The following is a 10,131-nucleotide window of genomic DNA, read 5'->3' on the forward strand; positions in this document are numbered from 1 at the left end:
GTGACACCTTACCCCTCTGTAAGGCATAATATGATCCCATAGAATACCTAATGAACTACCGAACTTCACCTACCGATAACTCATTAAGTACACTACAAGGGATTTTAAAACTATTTTCTTACTTTATGGAAGTGGTGAGCATTTTGGTAGAAATTAAAAACATTTAATTGAAGTTTTAAAACTAATAAAAATTTTATCCATTTTTATTTGTCCGCAAATTTTGGAAAAATTTTGGCAGAGTGCCATTTGTATTTTGAGAAAACAGTTCTTCAGAAACCTGTAAAAACACTTCTAATAATTGTTTTCACAACTCCCAACACCAAAACAACTCAAGTCAACACAATTCAACCAAAGTTTTTCATCTCAAATACTTCATAAATTCATTCACATTGCATATAGTACTTAATTTACAAATACAGATCTTAATTTACAAAAAGAAAATCCAAAATAACAATATTACAATTTACTGTATAACTGCTCAACTTTACATCAATACATATGACATTACAATATTTACATCAAAATAACTACAAGGGTATAAATAAATACCCATACCAAAAAGGTCAATGTAGTCCTCTATCTCAATAGCAGCTCACTCTGCTGCTTTCTCCTTGTCCTTATCTGTGACAGCAAAATAAGTTATCGCTGAGTATAAAAATACTCAGTGGTGCATAATAAAAATTCAAAATGCAGTACATAAAACATTAATTGATAAATCACAATTTAAATATTTCACAAATTATCAAAACTTATTATAGCATAATTTTGATCAAATAATTTAATAAACACAGTGTTACCAATTCATACACAACTTAAGCCATAACACAAAATTTCCGATCAATGCCGTGTTGTACACTACGACAAAGTAATCTACAACCCCACTAATCGAAATCAATGAGGGAGGTGGCTAGCTAGCTAATGAGTACTCATTTGATCTACAACCTCAACTGGTAAACCAGAGAGGGAGGAAAATAATCGATGTCAACCCCATAAATGGAGGAGGAATAATAAGGCACTGTCATGCTAAGTGTAGATCCAAAATCAATTTAAAGTAATTTGTTCAAATATTTCATGAAAATCAGACTAAATTTCCAAAGTCACTTTTTCATTCACAAAGTGGCAACACAAAAATTCTTAAACTCATAATTAACACAAAAATTTCATAATGCATACTAAATTAATTTTTCAATGATAAAATGCTTAAATAAGGTTTATTGTGCACAAACCTGACGTGAGTCGCCTCTAGGCCTTGACTCAGTCTCTTAGACCTTTTGAGTATTTTTCAGTTGAAACATGAAATTTATAGTGTCTCAGTATCTTTGCCTCATAATAATTCCAATAATTAATTCATATATGTTCAATTCTAGCCCCAATATATTTAAACTTACATTCTTAAAAATTTTCATGTTAAGGTTACTATTCATAGTACTATTCAAGTCAAAATATTGACTTTCTTATGCTTAAAAGTTATGGCAAATCCAACTATACTCACATACCACATTTTGGTTACCAATTTTGTTGGTTTTGGTTATTTTCTCAAAACTTAAGTCTTTTAGGCAAAATTGTAAATTTTCAGTTTTGGTGTCCTATTTTATATTGTTCCATTGGTCATGTTGTTGTTAGAATTTGGCTAAGTTTTCTTCATAGAAATTGTTTCTTATTGTCTTAACTTTATTTTCCTTTTTGAATTACTCCATTTGGAGTTTTGTAGCTCAAGTTATAGCCATTTGAACATGGCTGGCCGGATTAAGTTGTTGGTATTGGTTATCAATACCATTTCAAAGCTTAGTGTTAGTTATTCACAATTTTCAGATTTCAAGCACTAAGTTTACTGTTCCATTGGTCATTTATACAGTAGGAATTTGGTAAAATTGTCTTCATGAAAGTTGTTCCTTATTGTGTCTAGATACATTTCTTTTTTTGAATCACTCTATTTGGAGTTTTTTAGCTCAAGTTATGGTCATTTTACTATAACTGGCCGGATTAACCTGTACCCAGAATTTCTGGGCAATTTGGTTTTGCCAGATTTGGTGACCTAAGTTTGGTTGGCAATTTGACTAGGTTATGGTTAGAATTTGGATTTGTGTTCTTCATGAAAGTTATAGGTCTATGTCTCAGCTATTTTCTGTAAAATTTCAAGTCAATTGGACCTTTCTACACTGAGTTATGACCAAATGAATAAACATTGTTTATTTGGTCATTTTGCCCAGGCAGAATGCAAGTCACCCGGATTAGGGCAATTTTTAGGTCAACTTGGTTTGGTTTTCTGAGCAGGATTTCTTCACCAATGTTGTGCCATTATGCGTCTAGTTTTATGTCCAATTGGTCTTGCACCAATTCAACCTATACAACTCCATTTATAGCTGCCCAAACTCTTTGGACTCACAACCACCTGCCGCAGTCACTAAGCGACATGCCTAAACTCAACTCCATTATCCTTACTCACTTCAATTCCTCCTCACACACATTCAAATGGTCACTGATTGACCATTACAATGTTAATATACCATTACATGAGCAAACCTAACTTCATGCCTCAAACCCTAGTTTTCAAATTTCCATTCATGCACATACATCAATTAAACATACTAATTCATTATGACTCTGCATATACACTTCAAACACCACCTCTAATCCACTTTAATCCATCAAAATAATCATAACTACTTCCCCCCATACAGCTGCCAAAATTTGTAGAGGCCCAAACATGCACATATTTATTCAATTTTCTCAATTTCCTAGCATAAATAATGGTACTAGCACAAAATCTAAAGAAAAAGAGAAGAAATAGGCACTAACCCTTGTGTGAGCAGAATTTTCCCTCATTCAATCTTAAATTTTCCTTCACTTTCTTGGCTTTTCTTGGCAACCAAACACTTTTTCAAGAGGTGTAGACAAGTTTTAATGAAAGATGCTTAGGGTTTAGTAGTGAGAATTCATGGGAAATGGAAGAAAGAGATGAAACAACACTCATGGAGGTTGAGAGAAAAGTGTGCCGGCTGAATGGGGAAGATGAGTGCAGAACTATTTTTTATTTTGTCTCATTTTTGTTTAGTTTTTATCCCTTTTAAGATGCTTGTTAAGTTGTAATTGGGTGGAGAGTGTTTAATGACACCATATGATGTCATAATTCCTAATTTCTTTCATTTTTCTTTTCTTTTCTTTTCTTTTCTACTCATTTCCAATTCAATTTTTAGTAATATTTATTCATATTTTATATCATAATAATTATTTACTTAACTGGACAAGTCAGCCAAAAATCATCTCTGAAGACGAAATGATCAAAATGCCCTCCATTTGGCTTAACAGACTAAAATTGTCTGTACTGATTGAAAAAAAATTTTTAAACATTTTCTTGGCATTCTAATGCCATAGAAACCTCAATGACTCTTCTCTAGAGTCTCAAAAATTATTTTACGAATTTTCTCCTGGGTTTAGGGTTTCTAGTTGCGAAGATCGCAACTTCCCACTGAGTTACCCATCGCTAGGGCACCTTCTCATTTAATTTGGTTGTATTTTATTTCTAAAATTTTTCCTTAATTTTTCTTATTAATATTTGAGTTATTTATTATTCCTCACTCTAGTCTAAATATTTTTTCAGACGTTTTAGCTATTCGAACCGACATCGGTTACCGGAACAGTAAAATGTACGAAATTGCTACAGTGAGAGTGTTACAATTTTCCTAGTGTTTTTGTTGATTTTATTTGTCCAAGTGAGTCTAAGCATGCCAAGGAAGATTCAAAATTGCTCAAATCAATTTTGTTCAAGCCAATCTTATTAATATCATTTAAGAACAAGATATGCTGTGATCTTCCAATGGATATTTTGATTCATCAACACTTTAAAATTTGAAGCCAAATTTATCTCAAGTGGGGGAGAATGGTGAGCGAGATAGTTATTCCATTATTATTTGGTCTAAAAATTAAAATTCGAGGTCCAATTTTCTTTAAAGTGGGCATGAATGATGCAGAACATTTAAATTTATTTTATTTTATTTTGTTTCATTTTAATAGAAATAATTATTATTTATTCAATTTCAATAAGTATTAGTTATTTTTCTATTCTATCTAGATTTCCTACTGTATTTATGTTTATCTAAAACTCCTAGATAATAGTTATCTTATCCCAATTAGTTTAGGACTATCAAACCCAATAAATATCCCCTATTATATTCAAATTTTATAATTTTGTTTATTTCTTCAATTTTCAATAAAGTTGTTTTTGCTTTATTTATCTTAGACTTTGGATTAAATCTTGTTTGTTTTAATATCTTGAATTAGATCTTGTTTACTTTCAAGGATTTGATCGTGTGTCGATTATTTTTCGTGTTACACACTGCGTCAGAAAAACTATGCCATTTTTAAAGAAAGTCATTTTATTAATTTTCATAATCTTATTAAAATGTGAAAATATTTATACATGTATAATATAAATATATACTATTAATTTAAAGTTGAAACCAAACAATAGAAAATACTTTCATAGAAAAAATTTTTATGAAAAATATTTTTTTCTATGAAAATATTTTCCATAAAGTTATTTTTCGCAAAACAAATAGAGCCTTAGTAGGTAAAGTTTAATTAGTTCTTCCATAGCAATTTTATATAAAATTGAAAATTGATATTTATATATTTTTCACCATTAAATGATAAAAAAATAAATTAAAACTATTATCAAGCTCAAAAGAAAATGTTAAATATAAATCAATTATAGAAATTTCACTTATACGTACCTTTTTTTAATCTTTGTATGAACGTTTGTTACCCTTGTCGACCTTGCATGGAACATTCAATTGAAAAGAAAAGATTTATGGCTGAACATGTTGCATATTAATGAGTTTTGTACATATATATGTATTACATTTTTTATTAATATTTTAATTATTTAAATAACAATTAAAATTAAAAAAAAAAAAGGAAAAATCAATATCAATAAAAGTAGAGAACAAATTCTTATAGATGGGCTAAATGTGGCTGTCATAGATGACCTTTTCAAAAGAATAATACTTTCCATTCACCACAACAAAAGTGCAAATTCCAATTACAAACATAGATGTGTGACCTTAAGAAGAATAAGTAAAAGCATTTCAGGTAAAAGAGAAGAGGCCATGAAAAGCCATGAAACATGGGCAGCCAAAGCCATCCTAGTTGTCATGTCTGACTAGGATTAGGATTCCTCCAAAATTGAAAATGGAAAGTCCAAATTGGACCACACGACAACGTTATCCAACACATAGCCCAGTTGGAATTTGATAAAAGAAAGGAAATCCATATGAAGGCACCGAGAATGGTACATCGTCGAATCGCCAGGGACCACATCTATCTACATGAAAAACAAAGCCTATAGGCTACTAGGAGTCTACGACTCGGCCTCACTGTTACCTCACTGTTTGCCATGTGATAAGTTGGGGTGAGTGATTTTGATTTCGGTTCTAATTCTGAGTCTATTTAAAACTTAAAATTTTGAATTAAAATTTTAATATAATTTTAATTTAGTTTAATTTTTTTATTATTTTAATTTTGATTCAATTCATTTCTTGATTCTTTGACTTCAATTAGGTTTGATATGATATGGTAATAATTCTTAAAATGATATTATATAATTATTTTTATAAAAAATAATACTTGAATTAGCATATTTAATATTTGAAATAGGTTATTAATACATAATATATTTTATAATATAATTTTAATTATTTTTAAATTTTATAATCTTTGGTACATATATAATTTAGGATTAAATGTGTTATATAATACAGTAATGTAAATATATTATATAATATATTTTTTAACTATTTATTAATTATGTAATCTTTAATTATAAGATATTGTGTGTGCATATATTACAATTTTAATTGCATGTAAATATGTAATTATATTAAGTATATAATACATCTAAAAATATAGAAAAATATAAGTATAAAATCGATTTTTGATTTAATTCTGATTTGATATGGTTCTGATTTAATTCAATAAAAATTTATGTAACAAATTAAATTTTTTTTAGTTTATACATAATTAAAATTAATGTGTAAATTTCATGTAATATATTATTTTTTTAAAGACTAAAAGTGTTAAATCATGTCAAAATATTTCAAATTAGCTATATTCGTATTAAATAGATTAATTCATGTCAAATTATATTAAATGAATTATATATTAAATTAACTCACCACAATTTAATAATAATTATTTTACATCATGTAACTCATATAATCAAAATGTTGTATTCTCATTTAAATTTTTAATATAATTTATTAATCGAGTTGTATTTATGTCGACTTTAATTATATTCATATTTTTATTGCGTTGATACAAACACAACCCACCAACTCAAATTACCGCCCTTATTTCAGTGGAATATCTTCCTCCGAAAACAAGAAATTAAATTTCAAATCCTAATAATCTCTCAAAGGTTTTAGACAAATCCTAAAGTACAAAAGTATTAATCATAATACAATAAAATAAAATGTTGCAGAGGTTGATGTTCAAATTATGACCATCTCTCTAAATGGTTCATGCCAAGCTCTAACAATTACAATCAAACTCAATCATTGACTAAAGACAATCAGACCCATAACTGAATAATTAGAATAGTATTGTTACAGCAATCATGAAAACCATAAATTCATACTATGATGTTAAAATATTAATTTGATAATATTATTCACCAACACAATCTCCCTTTAAGCAAACACTATGAAACTATCACACCCAGCTTCTTTGTATATGAATACAAGAAAATGCCCCCATTACATTATAGCAAGCTTGCATGAATTTGCAGATGCTTCACTATCATAAGTTCAAGTGGACCCAACACGTTGTTCAGAGCATGAAGAAACCAAGGAAAAGAGAGTAACCAAGAAAGGAACCAATTAGATGGAAGGAGGATAATTGAGTTCGGTTGGAAGAAGATTTGGGACGAGCACTTCGTGGAGCAAAGCGAGCCCTTCTTTTGATGTGAATCCCAAGTTTTCGAGTATGAAATGAACCAAGGTCATTGTCTGCTACTGCTAATTGTCCACCATGGTGATTGAGGACGACGCCTACATTAGCCGAACTTGGAAGAGATTGAGACAACAAGAGGAGGCTAATGACAAGGAATGAGAATATCTGAGCCATTTTCGCAAGCAAAGTTTGAGTAAGGTTGGAGGAAAGGTATCTACTTCTTAACCTCAACATGTAACAATGAGATATTAATAGTGGCAGTTGAGGTGGGCCAGTTGAAATTTATTATTATTATTATTATTGTTATTTAATTCTAAAATTAATCTTTGTATTTATATTCTAAAAATTATATTAATTAATTTTTAAATTTTAATTTTATCTCATATTTTTAACTATTCATTTATTTTTCTCAACTTCAACCATTAATAATAAATATTTTTGTCTTTGGGTTTTTAACATTATAAATATTTTTACCTTAAATTTTTATTATTAATAATAATTGTCTCTTGATTACTGCTTTAAAAATATATTGATCAAATTATTAATTTTGATAATTAAGAAGCTAAATAATAATTTATTGTATGAAAAAAAAAATATATATATATATATATATTAAAAATAAAGCTTTTAAACTCAATATCTAAAAATTTAGGCTCCATTGCTTTAAAAAAAATATTTTCCTAAAAAATGTTTTTTGTATTTTTTAACTTTTAGGACACTAAAAAAATCGATCAACGGTAAATATTTTCTTGATCAAAGGAAAAATTAAGTCATTTTCCATTTTGTAAACTTTGATAATCTTATTAAAATATGAATACGCTTATACATACATAAAATAAACGCATATCATTAATTTAATATTATAATCAAATAACAGAAAATATTTTCATAAAAAATATTTTTTACATACAAGTTATTTTTCGTGAAAAAAATGGAGTTTAGCATAATAAAATTGAGATAATCTAATCTTTTAATTTTAATCAACTAAATAATCAACATAATTTTAATTTTTATCAAAAAAAAGGAATAGTCATATATATATATATATATATATATATATATATATATCCTGGGATTCGTCCAATACCATGGGTCGCTTTCGGCGACAAAGTGAATAAAAAGGATGTCACTGATTTATTCCAATAAGAAAATCTCACTATTGTTATTTCAAAGGAAAAGTGTCAAAAAATGACAGGTAAGAAAACACTGTGGTGGGAGCAGTCCTCAGCTCCAGAATTCTTCAAGACAATATCTTAAATATCATACAAAACTAGGTAGATGGCAAAAGGCTATAGGCAGCAGAATTGAGGATGATTCTTGATCCAATATCAAATATCGACACTGAGGCAACAGATTCATTGTAAAAAGGAAAAATAAAAAACTTCAGAGATGAAAGTCAGAAACATGATCACAGAAAGATAGATTCCTAATTCGAATATCATCAACCTTTCAACTGACAACGTTCAATGTTTACTACTCAAACACAACAGGAATTTCAAAATTCCCCACTAAAATTGATGGAATATTGGAAAAACATAAAGGGCTTTCACTGCTATTCTTTAAATATTTGTATTCATTTACCCTCTAAGATGCAACTAGAGCCTTAGTAACAGCAGAGAGCAGAACAGAAATAGGTCTTAGTTGGGCTTTGGAATAACGAAATCTGGCACACTTATTTAGCCAGTTGGCTGATGAGTAAAACTTCAAGAACGTGTTCAGTTAACAAAACTCAAGAAAATGATCAGCAAACGATAGACATTCCAAAAGAGGGTTGAGAGAAAGGATTTGGTTCTTAGAAGGGAGAAGAATCTTCATTCATTAGTGATTAACAGCTAATATAGAGAATTAATTAGTTAATTAAACTTATTTATTTAATTTAATTGAATAGTGATTATAGGTTCAGGATCTACTGCCACAAAACGAATCTCATTGTCGCTTTCTGGAGAAATTCTTACTGGATGTGGTGCCTATGACCCAAAAATTCAAGAAGGAAAGGGTAGGAGAAAACAGAAAAAGCTCTTGAGAATTTTATGCTGAAATTATTTTTAAAAGAAAGAAAAAATGCTAAGGAGAACTTCACCATTAGGCAATAGACCTATATGGAACTTTTCTTCCCGCTTGGTTTCAACTGTTGAATTCCTGAATTTAATAAAGAAAAAAGGAAAAAGAAAAATCAAAGCGCATCCTTAAAAATTACTGGGAAAATCAAAATCATATCAAAGAGCATTCATTTTTTGATGCTTACGCTTTAGTCGCTGTCACACTTTCTCGATCATCATACAATCATAGAACACCACGAGATGATTCCTTCTTTGGCAATGAGGCTCTTCTTTGCTCGCATTTATATAAGTTTTGCTGAAATTGACGAGATTTTTCTTTAATACATGAAATATGTTTGAAGAATCCCATTATTATATGAAAATCATAAAGATTGATTACCAAAATCTTAAGAATATTTGATGATTTCTTGATAGCATTCTATATATATTATGTATCTTTCATTGCAAGTATGAAGTTCTATGTATCATATAAGATTCACTAACAAAAGTGAGTAAAATAAAGCCCTTATGAGTCTCCGCAACCAAACCACCTAAATCATTCACTTGCTATTTTCTTCTATCTTTTCTATCCTTCTAAATTTCAACATGGTATCACAACTTAGATTTGAGTTCCATAGTTATTTTCTCCCAAATTCCTCTTCTTCATCATGGAATTAGAGCTGGATTGCAATGGCGTAACTAGAGGTGGCCTTAGCCAAATATATATATATATATATATATATATAAGGAGCTTATCATGTTGCCCCCCTAACCATTAACGTTACATACCTAGTTCAATTCAATTTTTTTTTAATATTTAACTTCAATTGTTGTCATAATATTAACTTGTCTCATTTCATGATTCAAACTCTTAATTAAAAAGCCCATCAAAATTAGAAATCATAATTATTTAGAGTAAATTTCAATAACTATCCCTGAACTTATATGATTGTAACGTTATAATCCTTAAACTTTAAAATATAACATAAAATCCCTAAACTTTTAAATTTTACACAGTAAAATTCCTCTAATTTTCAATTATTGATTTTTCAGTTGAAAATTGATTTGAACAGCTCCCATGGCTCTTAATCAATATTTCTATCTCCTCTCTTTTTCAAATTGTAAAATTATTCTCTTTGCACCT

This window comes from Hevea brasiliensis, unplaced genomic scaffold (assembly GCF_030052815.1).
Source record: "Hevea brasiliensis isolate MT/VB/25A 57/8 unplaced genomic scaffold, ASM3005281v1 Scaf130, whole genome shotgun sequence".
In the NCBI taxonomy this organism is placed as follows: domain Eukaryota; kingdom Viridiplantae; phylum Streptophyta; class Magnoliopsida; order Malpighiales; family Euphorbiaceae; genus Hevea; species Hevea brasiliensis.